The 13,455-nt window shown below is 39.7% G+C and overlaps 1 protein-coding gene across 2 annotated transcripts in view; it reads right to left on the bottom strand.

The window, feature by feature from the left end:
- The window catches only part of xpnpep3 (X-prolyl aminopeptidase 3, mitochondrial), a 30,306-nt gene that overhangs the window by 1,661 nt on the left and 15,190 nt on the right, over window positions 1–13,455 (bottom strand). The window lies entirely within an intron of this gene.

The following is a 13,455-nucleotide window of genomic DNA, read 5'->3' as shown; positions in this document are numbered from 1 at the left end:
CCCATTTGGATTTCAGGCGACCGTACACAATTGGGAAATGATGATCTTAGTGGATGGGGTGGTGTTTCTGAACAGCAATGTCAGACTCTCAGTTGTATTTTGGTCAGGGCTATGATTGAGGCATTCTAACACTGTGCCTTTGTGCCTGGGTAATTCATCAAGCTTTCTTGTGATATTGAATATAGAATTTATTTCTATATCTCCAGCATGATGTTGCCATATAGCTGCCATATCTCACAATTCAGATAGTATTTATTGAGGCATTGACAGTGTTGGATTCAAATGATACACTTTTGAAGAGTTGAAGCTCATATCACCCTATAAACTTATAAACTCATATCTAAAGCAATCACTACATGGTTTAATGGTAGGGGTGTAAAAAATAACCGATACATATCGATATTCGTTTTTAACCTGTAAAAGACGACTACATCGATGCATCAAGCCTCGTTTCGAATTTTTCATGACATGAATCGGTTATTGTTTCGATTTAAAAGAAACAAATCGGTTCACATTCGCAAACGTTTCTGACTTGACCGTCTCTTATGAAATACTCGATTTCCTGGCCTGGTGCGTGGCTGTGTGCATCCCAATTTTGATTTGAGAACAATGACAGCCTCTCATTGGTCAAAGATGGCATAGCCTATCACGTTCTTCTATCCATTCCAACGAAACGTGCCCTGGACGTGCCTGAAGGAATGAGATGCTAGTCTTCCTCAGAAAAGATTTCTGACAACTCCGCACCTATATTCAACGCGCCGGCGAAACTTTAATCCAAAGTTTGGAAGTCGTTTGGCTTTTTCAAAAGAGAAGGTCTCTTTATATGGCTCTGGTTCTATCTCTCCCGTTGTCAAGCGGGCATATCCCAGGATTCTGATTAACTTTAACTTTGAAAGATCGCTACAAGAAAGAACTTTGAAAGATCGCCTACATGGCATCCAACTAGCTACAATCCACCTCCGTCATATGCTACAATGTTACTATGGTTCTGCACGTCTGTATTTCAGCTTGGATGCAACGTGACAGTTCATTTAAACTTCGCAACGAGTTTGGCGAATTAATATTCAAGTGTGATACGGGAACTACTTCAAAGGTAGCAGGTTATACGAAGTTAATGGCCACCCCATCAGCCAATCAGAGAAGAGAATTCCATTGTTGAGGGAGATAAGCAGAGAATCATTTATTCTTTTACATGAGAAAAGGCCAAGGGCAAAGCACTGCTTTATTTTCTTTTGTAACGACACCTCTATGGTCTTTAATTTTTTTATGCAACATATACAGAGATATGTGTTTCTTCTGTTTATTTCTTTATGGTGTCCTCAGTGTGTGCCATTACTAAAATATTATATGAAAAACCTCACCTTTTCACAATAAAATGTTTTGTCATGTTCATACATCAAGTTGTTTGTCCTATTGATAACCATTAACTTGATCATGTAAAATGTGCACAATTGTAAAGTGAATGTGCACAATGAAAAATAACTCTCAGAATGCTTTCGATTATTGAACCGCATCGAATTGCATCGAATCGCATCGAATTGAATCGTACCGAATCGTTTGCTATTAACATGTATCTTTTTTTGAATCGTATCGTGACAATGTATCTAGATGCGAATCGTATCGTCTTTCACATGAGAGATTCACACCCCTATTTAATGGAGTAACTTCTTTTTGCCATTCCACACTCCAGTTTAATGGATGGCTCGCTCACCTCTGGACCCATTCACCTGTATCCCAATTTCAGTCACTAAACTTGATTGGATTCATTCTGTAGAATCTGGTGTTATTCGAGTCTATTACATTTAATTTAAGCTATATAAGTTCCCTTTACACTGTTGTAATGTTAATTATGTTTATTGATGTAATTGTAGGTTGCTTTGGACAAAGGTGTCTGTTAAGAACTATAACATAAATATAAACTACAACCCACCTGTTGCCAATTAATCTCTGCGAAGGGAAACATCGGGTCATATATTGGAACTTCCAATATCCAAAACACAAAAAAGGTTTATTTAACACAAAATCAAGCTTCTGCCATGTTAGTCTCCTGACTAAAACCTCATAGACAACCTGTTGGATGAGATAGAGGAGACAGAGGACTGAGGGCCTTGGATGATTAGGATATTTTGTAGAGGGACATAAACTCAAAATCCCTGTTCTGCATTCTCCACTGTTTTATTATAAAATAGGTTGTGTATATGTATTGAAGGCAGACAGAGGTGCCAGCAGTTGTGACATGTGTTTTTTTTTATTATTATTATTTATTTATTTATTTTAATTTTGGGGAAAAAAATATTATTTCTAGATGAGGTAGTTTTTTCTCAAAATAAATTTGCTTCACCTAAAAGTTGCTTTCAGTGTGAAACTAAGATAATTCACCAAAAATGATCCTATTATAACTCTATTTGCTCCTCTTTACCATGTCGTTTACAATTGTTGTATGTTTGTGTGCACATGTGTGTGTCTTCATAAGGAGAAATGAGTTCAGATCGATGGCGCACAGAACCCTAGATACACACACACACACACACACACACACACACACACACACACACACACACACAAACAATGACCTCAAAATTGCTTGTTCTTGTTCCAACATGACTGTGCACCAGTGCACAAAGCAAGATCCATAAAGGTGTGGATGAACTTGACTGGCCCGCACAGAGTCCTAACCTCAACCCAATAGAACACCTTTGGGATTAATTAGAGCGGACACTGAGAGCAAGTCGCCTCGTCCAACATCAGTGTGTGATCTCACAAATGCGCTTCTGAAAGAATGGTCAAAAAAATCCCATGAACACACTCCTAAACTTTGTAGAAAGTCTTCCCTGTCAAAGCTGCAAAGAGTGGACTGACATCATAATAAACCCTATGGATTAAGGATGGGATGTGACTGAAGTTCATACTGTATGTGAGTCAAGACAAGTGAGTGAATACTTTTGGCAATGTGTATGTACACAGTAAAATTCCAAGAGTTAAAATTACAGTGTAAACGGTAATTGACTCTAATTGAGTTAAACCTATTCTGGATGGAGTAAAATGTACTCTAGCACCTTTGTTAAAAAACAGAGTTGAAATTAACAGAGTTAATGGCGCTCCGCCCCATTTTCTGGACATTTGAACGCCATTTTAGAAGAAAAAATATTTGGATCAAACATTTCTGATGATTTGTTTCCAAAGTCATCCTATGGTAGGCCTATATTAAGATTTGAGACGGTTTTTTATTTTTGTTTTTACTGACAATTTTCTCAACTGACTGTCAAACTGGAACATGCCCTCTGGCATCTCACTTCAGAGAAGAACGACCGTTAGCCTCACAGTATGTATGCAGCGAAATCGGAGCCAGTCTGAGCAGAAGACATTACTGGAAGAATCCCCCTGAATGCTGCTGAAGGTTAGTAAATGTTAATCTAAAATACACTTACTAGAGACAATTATTTGACATGTTCCGTATAGTAGTATACATCGAAAATGATACACGATAAGCGGATTGCGAAAGCATAGTATAACTTAACCTCAATGGTCAAGATATCATGATAAAATGTGTTGACCTCCATGGGCTAGCATGCTAACGGATGGGGAAGTTAACCTCAGAAACATTAATGTTAGACCTAGCTAATTCTTACTTCAGTGTTGGACAATGTTGTATGTATTTTATTTGTATCACGTTAATGTTTACTTGACCAAATATGATACCAGTATGCAAGCGTGTTTAATGGGCAATATTTGACTTGTTTAGCCTGTCAGACAATATATGATTAACGTTAGCTTTTATTGTTGGCTTAGCATGCTATTTAGCAGCTAGCTAACATTAACGGTCATTATCAAATTAGCAAGTTGGTGCTCTACCAAAAAGCATTTTTCACATCTATAGATCATGCATCCATAGGCAATGAATTTGGTCTTAATGTGTTGGTTACAAAACGTAATTTCAAAATTAGCTATGAACTAATGAATTAAATTCAGCTATCAACACAAGGTCCTTGATAGCCAATTAAGTTAATGATGAACTTAGTTGGCTATCAAGGACCTGTGTTGATAGCTGAATTCATTGATAGCTAGTATGGAATACACGTGGCCAGTGCAAAGTGCCAACACGTTAGCTTTAGCATTAAATTTAAGTCAGTATCACTGAGATGGTTGTTACTTGCTTTGTTTGAAGGCTTGTTTGAAAAGAGATGTTGATTATGCCCACAAATGTTTTATTTCATGTTTTCACAGGATGTTGGTGAAGGTTAAATACAAGGCAAACCAGAAATACATTAACATTGTGGAATCTGATGCCACTTTAAATCAAGGTAGGCCTACTGATTTATTCAAATGGTTGCATTGTATTAGTCTGTTGTTGTTGTTGTTGTTGTTGTTGTGTGTTTTAAATGTTCTGTTTTTATTTTAGTGTTCATCAAATTTGGTACTGAAGTCAAACACCAAGCTGGGTTAAAAGTGTGTGATGAGTCTGGTACACAGATTGACAGTGATGTGTTCAAAGATTTGGTGAAGAATCCAAATTGTGGTGTATTAAAGCTGTGGGGTGTCCTACGAAGCTCGATTAGTGGCTTAGCGAGGTATGTTGCGCTCAAAACCAGGGTATGCTGTCATACGAAAGTGGATTTGTTTTAGCGTCGCTGTATCACCATGGTATCTTATGCTCGCAACCAAACCTGCTCGGGAGCGGGGTATGTGCTTAGTTATAGCTCAAATCGTGAAATATCACCGCCCTCTGACCAATTCTAACCAATCCATTATCTTGAAAAACGAAGTTATCTCACGTGTGCTAATCTGTCTACTTTGAACAGGTCCAGCCCCGCCTCTGCAAACATTTTGAATCTCGAAGGCGCTTTTAACTATGTTGTGCGTGCAAATATGTCACTACTATGGACATGCATGCCATACAATATCTGATGACCATCGACTTTTTGATGTTATAGGTTAGACCAGGGGTCTTCAACCTTTTTCAGCCCAAGGACCCCTTGGCTGTGAGAGAGACTGAGCACGGACCCCCACACCTGGCACACCTGGCACACCTCAAATCATGCCTATCATTTGAACCGTCAGTCATTAGTGCCTACATGCATGCACGTACGCGTACGCACACACACGAACGCACACATTCTAAACAAAAGTTATTATTAACAGGGGGGTAACTGCTTTATACAACTCGTTTCTGATAATTCTTTACATAGTGTTGCATAAACTCGCCCTATAATAGGATGAATGTCACAAGGGTCAACTAAGGTGGATATGTAAGGGACAATGACGCGCCGTGCGTTTCCAGGAAAATAATGCACGTTCGAAGTGTTAATAAGCTCCCGACGCCGCAGGCATTATTGCAGTGCATTATTTTCCTAACGCACGGCGCGGAGTTGATTATCCCGTTTATACCACTGCTACTATCATTTTCGTTTATATTGCCGCTGTCTTAGATACAACGTTGCTGTGTTTACCGTTACATTCACATTGGCGAATTAATATTCAAGTGTGAGAAGCTCCGCTTTAACCCTCTCTGGTGGTATAAATTCAGCTAAATTCAGGCAAAGCTTCATTTGCTCAACCTGATACAGACAGAGAGCCTCTTCATCTTGTGTAAATATAACTTGTCTTACACAAGGAAACACAAACACACAAGATTATCGTTATCGTTTCATTTTGATGGTATGACATCGCGGAGAAAGTTGGATTAATGAATTCACGCAGAACGCCTTGACGTGCAAAGACCGCAGACTCTGCATTTAAAAAAAAAAAAACAAAGCAAAACATCACACAGAACAAATAGGCTACCCCACAAAGTTCAGGGTCCATCAGTCCCGACATTAAGCAAACGAATCAAACAGTCGAAACGTAATTTATCTCCCAGAATGAAGAGTTTGTTAATGGTCAGATGCCGCTGCAAACGAAGCTATTTAACTAAAACGCACGGGGGGGGGGGGGGGGGGGGGAGTGTTCCATTGGGTAACACAATGTTACGGGGATCACATTATCACAAGCATGATTCATGGGTAGCCTACAATGTGTTATTTAAAAACGAATATGAAGCGATTTTCATTGAACATTATGTTAACTTTGACAAATGTTATTCTTTGGAAGAGAAAAAAATGCTTCAGACGAAATATTTTCGCGGACCCCCTGCAGTACCTCCGCGGACCCCCTAGGGGTCGCGGACCCCCGGTTGAAGACCCATGGGTTAGACACTAAAAAAGACCACCCTAGATTTCGCTACCGCTCATAAATGCGGAAGTAATCGTTTTTAAACCTAGGCTGTCTTGTGCGTCTCCACGTTTCCCGATTGGTCAAAATCACCCCAACCACGAGAACGCGCACAGATCTGAGCTGAAAGCCTAGTTTGACAAATTTATCACATACCTGCTGTCGTAGGATCACTTAACTTAATACCCGAGTTGAGGCTTTGTGCAGCCTCGATATGTCTAGATAACCTAGATTTGTCTAACTTGCTTCGTAGGACACCCCACTGAAGCCTGCAGAAGAAAATGGTGAGTTTTATGATGGAATTTAGTCATGTAATGTAGCAGATAATTGATAAAGGTCCGTTAGTGTACCAGCTTTGTGAATATATAACAACTTTTTAAAAAAAATGGAATGTCATGCTGTGGAGGTTGTGATGTTGATTTTGTCTTCTTTAAGCCTCTCCAGTCAGCCATCAAAGATTACATGACATACTGCCATCACATGTTCTGAACATGGTTATAATACTGATTTATTCTGACCTCTGTTTTGCAGCAGATGTTTCTTATGGGATTCAGATGACACCATTGTCTTGTCTCCAAATAAGCGCCAAAGAGATGATGATGCAGAGCAAAAGTGTGTGCAAACTGTTGACTGGTACTATACCTTAAGCAAAACTAATCACACATTTTTTTGTTTGCCAATTTTCTGTTTGGTTTGGACAGCGACCTTTCTGCACAAGGCTGTAAAAAAGCAGGAAAGATGTCTGCCTCTCAAGCAATGGGGAATCTTGTCGTATTTAGAAAGGTTTGTAGTCACATTTTGCTTAAGTGTGTGTGCGTGCGTGTGTGTGTGTGTGTGTGTGTGTGTGTGTGTGTGATTTGCATGTTCCTCAGTAAAATCAGTTGAAATTGCTTGTTTTTCGTACAGATGGGGAACAGCATCCAACATCATCTAGATTCAATCGTCCAGACCCATCAACCATATCTTCTTGTCATTGGTACTTCCAAAAGCGCGATCCATGGACTTTTCATCATTGTCGAAAAGATTGCCATTCCATGCAAGGAAACTTCGCTGGGGCATTTGAATCAGAGAGGTGTGTGTGTGTGTGTGTGTGTGTGTGTGTGTGTGTGTGTGTGTGTGTGTGTGTGTGTGTGTGTGTGGAGAGAGAAAAAGAGTGTATCTGTGTGTGGGTGAGTTGATCACATGACTGATATTAAACAATTAATGAAGCAACTAAATTTACTTGACTAAATAACATTCCTGGCACGAGAAATTGTCTGTATTGCTGAGTCGGATTGAGTTTTGAACTTGTGTTGGTATTAAGATGCGTGTGTGCTTACATGTTTAATTTTTTGTATGTTAAAGAAATGTATGTTTCAACAGACCATTGTCCATTTATTTCCAAAACATGTAACATTGAAAACAAACAGTTTTTATATTGCTGTTTAACTGTGACATTTTCAATAAATGTTTTCTATTAACTATGCCTAGTCAGTTTTTTTCTAATGTTTAGTGCCATTTGTTATGGTAACCAGTACCAAAGTGCAAAATAAAGTACTAATAAATGAACACTATTAGGAGTAAGTTTAAATTTACACTGCAAAGAGTTGTTTTGCCCTAAAGTTTATTAACACTATTAAGAGTAATATGAAATTTACACTGCAAAGAGTTGTTTTGCCCCTAGAGTTAATTTCCATTAACTTCCTATAGTGTTAAACAGAGTAAATTTTTTACTCTCTAGGGAGTCAATTTAACTCTGAAAATCTTACTCTGGGAGCAGAGTTGAAATGACACTGTGTGGAGTGGGACCATATGTTATCTGAGGCAGAGTTAAAATCAACTCTTTAAGAGTTAATCCAACTCTTTCGATTTTACTGTGTAGTGGACATTTAGAACAGGACATGGGTATATATGTTAACAAAGACGTACCGTATAGCAGTACACAATATAACTGCCACCTGATGATGCCATGTACTATCTAAAGAAAATAAATGCTTCTCAACTGCTCTTCCTCCCATATTCCTGCAACTCCTTGTCTACTACAAGGCCCACATGCTCTCCCCTCAACACATTTGAGTTAAACACATTTTGCACAAAAATATGTGTTCTATATGAAGCCACATCCTCATCCTTGAGATGACATACTTGTGTGTGCTACCTCACTCAGACAAGTCTGTAACAATGGACAATTCTTTGGTGACATCCATATGCAAATGGGGGTTGAGTGTATGTGTCTGTGTGCATACCTCTGTTGAAAGTTGCTCCATCATTATGGAGGAAAAATGGTCTCCTCACATTGACACTATTCAGAAAAAGGTCCAGCAGAGGTTATACTTCCTGAGACAGCTAAGGAAGTTTAATCTGCTTAAGGGGTTGCTGACCACTTTCTACTCAGCCATCATTCAGTTATTTGCACCTCCATCACTGTCTGGTTTGGGTCAGCCACCAAACGGGACAAGGCCGGACTGCAACGGACAATTAGGGCTGCAGAGAGGATTATTGGAGCTGACCTCCCCTCCGTCCAGGACCTATACCGGTATAAGGTCAGGAAAAGGGAAGCAAAAATCTCTACAGACCCCTTACATCCTGGTCACAAACTGTTCAACCTCCTTCCCTCTGGTATACGATATAGGGCACTGTTTGCCAAAACCAGCCGACACAAAGGCAGCTTCTACCCCCAAGCATTCACTCTGTTGAGCACTCAGAAATACAGTACACCGAACAAAGTAAATCAACCTGTTCTGCTCACCTACCTCACGTGCACTTAATAACTTGATCTTACAATTAAAAAATATTATTATAAATACATTATCATTGCACTGAACTGCCTTGCACTATATTTATATTTAATCCTAAACTTCAGTCTATACTGACACTGCACTATTCCCACCCTCTTTTCAATTGTGTATTGCATCTTGCTTGTGCTGTTGAGGTGTCCACGACCATGGCAGGGACAACAAGGAAGCGGACATTTCCAGCTGCATTCCCCTTCCAGGCTATTGCAGTACTCTATTCCACCTATAGTGTCTATTTATTTGCTATTTTATATACTGTATTTATTCTTACATATACCCTTATTCTACTGCCCTTCATTCTATTATCACTGTTCTGTTTTTTGATTCTTTTATGTTTTATTTGTTTGAGCGTTGTGCTTTGAGAGCAAAGTTAATCGGAGTCAAATTCCTTGTTTGTTAACGCAAACCTGGCCAATAAAGCGGATTCTGATTCTGCAAACGGTCACGACCAGATCACTTCTCCCAACGATATTCAGAAATGGTATACACTAATATCTAGCTACCTAGGGCACAACTGTAAACCTTGTAGGATACAAAGCCAGAAGTTAGTGTACCTTATTCGGGAACACAAATTGACCCCAACCGTACACCTTTTTCTGAGATTGCATGTTAATGGCTATTGCTATTATGTTGATAATTTGCTATTTTTATTATTCTGTCAAAATTGCGTAGTGTATTACTAGAATTTCTTTTTTTTTTCTGTAGGCCACAGCACCTTCCACATTTATTGGTACCCCTTAAAGAGGTATAAAAACAAGAATTACAGTGGTGGTATACCTCCATGCAGCTGTGAATTTCTGGTTGAAATACATTTGTGTTGTAAAGCATGTAAATACATAGATTATAGAGTTCTAATCTAGGAATCTAGTTGATCTTTTAGACCAACTGAATGTTCATACCAAATTTGAAGAACGTGCCTCAATAATATTTTTAGATATCGCGTTCACAAGAAAGAACATACATGCGGTCACAGTGATCTTGAACTTTGACCTTTAAAAAATCAGTTCCTCATAAACATCTGCACTAAATTTGAAGAACATACCTCACGGCATTCTTGAGATATCATGTTCAAGAGAATGGGAGATGCATGTAGTCAAAGTGATTTTACACTTTGACCATTGACCTCCAAAATCAAATAAGTTCATCTGTCAGTCCAATTGAATATTCATACCAAATCTGAAGCATGTGCCTTGAGGTGTTGTCGTGTTCACGAGATCTGAACGGAAAGACATACTGAATAAAGTGACTGCCATCAACAGATTTTTAAAAAAACAAATAAAAAGCCAATCTTGCCATTTAACTAAAAATGTAAATGGCTAGAGTTGCTAAATGTTACTAGGACTTTGCTTATAATTGCATGTTCTGGTCCTGTTCTAAAAAAAGAAAATTGAGCTTTTTGACAACACATACTGTACATAAACGAATGACTACTGGAAAGAAGACATATGGAGGGGCTGTTTTCAATCCAAAGGCATTGGAACCTTGGGCCCCCTTTTATCAAAAAATAAAATAAGGTTTGTTTTTTTCTTTTCAGAATAAATAGGCTTCCCTTCAAGATTGAATTTTTCCTCAAAAATTGATTCTCTATACTTTTTACTAGGGATTTAATTAAATGTAGAGGGCTTCTAGGACTTCTTTAAACAATTATTCTTTAATAGTAATGTTAATATAGTTATTATATGTTGCTCTGGACAAAAGCATCTGTCAAGAATCATAACCAAGATAATAAAGGCCTCCACACATTGAAATTTGAATGTGGTAGTGAAATTTGCTTTCTATGTTCAATTACAAAAACCCGTTTGAAGCCTCCAGATTACAATTCAGTTTGTTCTTATCAGTGCTGTTCAATAAAGTGTCCGCACCCTTCCCCTACTAGGTAGATCTGACCATAGCCTGGTTTATCTCACTCCAATCTACACTCCTTTTGTTAAGGAACACCCTAACAGGACTGTTAGGGGGTGGTCTTTGGTAGTGACTGAAACACTACAGAGAAGCTCTGAGGCTATAGATTGGGATGTACTCTGAGCTTCATGGAGGTGACATCAATTCCATGATTGACTGTATAACTGAGTACATACATTTCTGTATGGATAACAATGTGCTTCCCTAATAGCAAACCCTGCATAACCAGTGACCTAAAGGAGCAACTGAATAAATGAGCTACTAGCTTCATGGAGCTACTGAGGTGTGGGCAGAAAGAGCTAAAAGGAAAACTGAGAGAGTGCGAGGAGGCCTACAATAGGAAGCTGGAGAGCAAGCTCCAGCAAAGCAACATGAGGCATGTATGGTTAGGAATGAAGAACATGACAGGGTTTAGAACTGGGATTCTTCTCCATCCGTCCTCAATGACTACTGACCAGTGTCATCCCACTGCAGTCAGTCCTGGAGAGATTGGTACTGGCCCATCTCAGACCTCGGATGACCACCTCCATGGACCCACTGCAATTTGTTTATCGCCCCAGAGTTGATGTTGAGGATGCCATCATCCACCTGCTTCAGTGAGCTATGAGAGAATCTACACAGGATGCAGGTGGACGCCTCCATAACCTCATGGATCATTTACCACCTGACGGACAGACCACAGGTTGTATGGCTGAGAATATGTGTGACTAAGCAAGTGGACAGCAGCACAGGCACCGCTGAGGACTCTACTATCACCTTTCCTCATCAAACTATACACCTTTGCAACCTGTCATCTGCAGGAACTACTCTGATGACTCTGTTAAAGAGAACTGGTGGACAGCTTTGTGGCCTGGTGTGGAAACAACCACCTCTTCTTAAATGTGGCCAAGACAAAGGAGATGATAGTGGACTTTAGGAGGGCCATTGTTTTCATCAAGGGGGTCAGAGGCAGAGGTAGTACAACTTGACAACAAACTTGACAACAACAGCCACCTGTAGCGGAAGCAGCATCAGAGCAAACTGATTAAAAGAGCCGTCTGTGCTAGAGGTACTCTGGGGCCCCCAGAGTTGGTCATTGGGACAAGAATGCTGCAAAAACTGCTGAGCATTATGGACAACACCTCACATCTGCTGATGAACTACTGTTCAGACAACAGTGTTCTTTACCCATTGGAGGCTGCCTCAACCTTGCTATTAAAGAACCGTTATGGAAAGTCATTCCTGCTCACTGCTTTAACAAATTACAATTACTCCCTTATGTGTTGGGAGAGGAGAATCATCCACCATGCTGATGTGACCTGGAAGATAGAGTGTGAATGCTAGTCCAGCAGTTCTGGTGACACCTGTCGAGATGGTCAATGGTAGCACCTAATGTTAGCGCAGCAGAGGGCCAAAGCTTGCGCAAAGGTCCCTGTGTGAGTGTGTAAAGACCTGTGTGTCGTCCAAGATTGGACTTGCAGAAATATCCACCCAAATTACGCAACAATAGCCAGTGGGGCCCACACAGCCTGGGAAGCATGAGCAATTGGAGCAATTGCTGGTCCAACTTAATGTAAAGACTGTATTTTCACACTGTGTGAGAATGGGGTACCAGACAAGTCTGCAACAACAGACAAAGTATACTTTGGTGATAACCAAATGCATGTCTGGAACTGTTTTCAGTATATTGAAGACTGAGACAGGCTACACTGGACTCAGAAGGTGTCACCCCACTAGAGGTACCGTGTTGGGATTTTGCAGGGCGTTCTCTCAGTATGAAACTGACAGACAAACTAGTACACAGAAAGACGAAGACGTTAGTCGAAACGCGTCGGTTTATTTGCCTTGCAAAAAGTAACATTTCTACAACGGAGTGCCTTAGTCTCTTCTCTCTTTTTTGATTCTCTTGACTGAACCCACAACAGACTAAAGAGCACCTGTCTATTTCTAACACGAAAGGAACCTTGCAGCGCCTCTGGTCCTCTTTTTTCAAAACTAGTACACAGCTCAGGTAACTCTAAATGCTGACACAGTGTGGATGTTTGGAGTGCTCTTCCTCCCATCACATGACGCCAATTAGCTTCCAGATAAAGTAATGTATGCAGGTAACATGTATGTTGGTAACTTTAAAGAAAATTATACTTTGTAGGGCTGGCTTGAGACAAGAACACCACATAACCTACTCTGAGGCTACCATTTTCACCAAATCACTATTAGCTAGGCAAATGCTAATCTAGTCTCTAACACATAGTGACTCAACATCCATCTTCTGTCTCACCTGCATCTCTCGCTCATGTGTGTATAATCACTTCCCATTTTCAACTTCCTCTCCTCACACTTTCAAAACATTTAAGACATGTGAACACATGCACAGAGATGATAATAAATCTCACATATCTCAAGTTTTTGCTTTAAATATCATGTTAGTGTGGCAACAGACCCAAGTGTGTTATGGCCTCACACAAAACCGCTACACTACACAAGACTGACTGTGGCTCAGTACTGGTCATCTGATATTGACAACATGTATGGTCTTTGAATCAGTTTTCAGAACTAAAACCATTTTTATGTATAACAAATTAAGCAGGAGTCC

This window comes from Sardina pilchardus, chromosome 3 (genome assembly GCF_963854185.1).
Source record: "Sardina pilchardus chromosome 3, fSarPil1.1, whole genome shotgun sequence".
Classification (NCBI taxonomy): Eukaryota; Metazoa; Chordata; class Actinopteri; order Clupeiformes; family Clupeidae; genus Sardina; species Sardina pilchardus.
The sequence above is the reverse complement of the archived record's forward strand: the minus strand, read 5'-3'. Positions and strand labels throughout refer to the sequence as shown.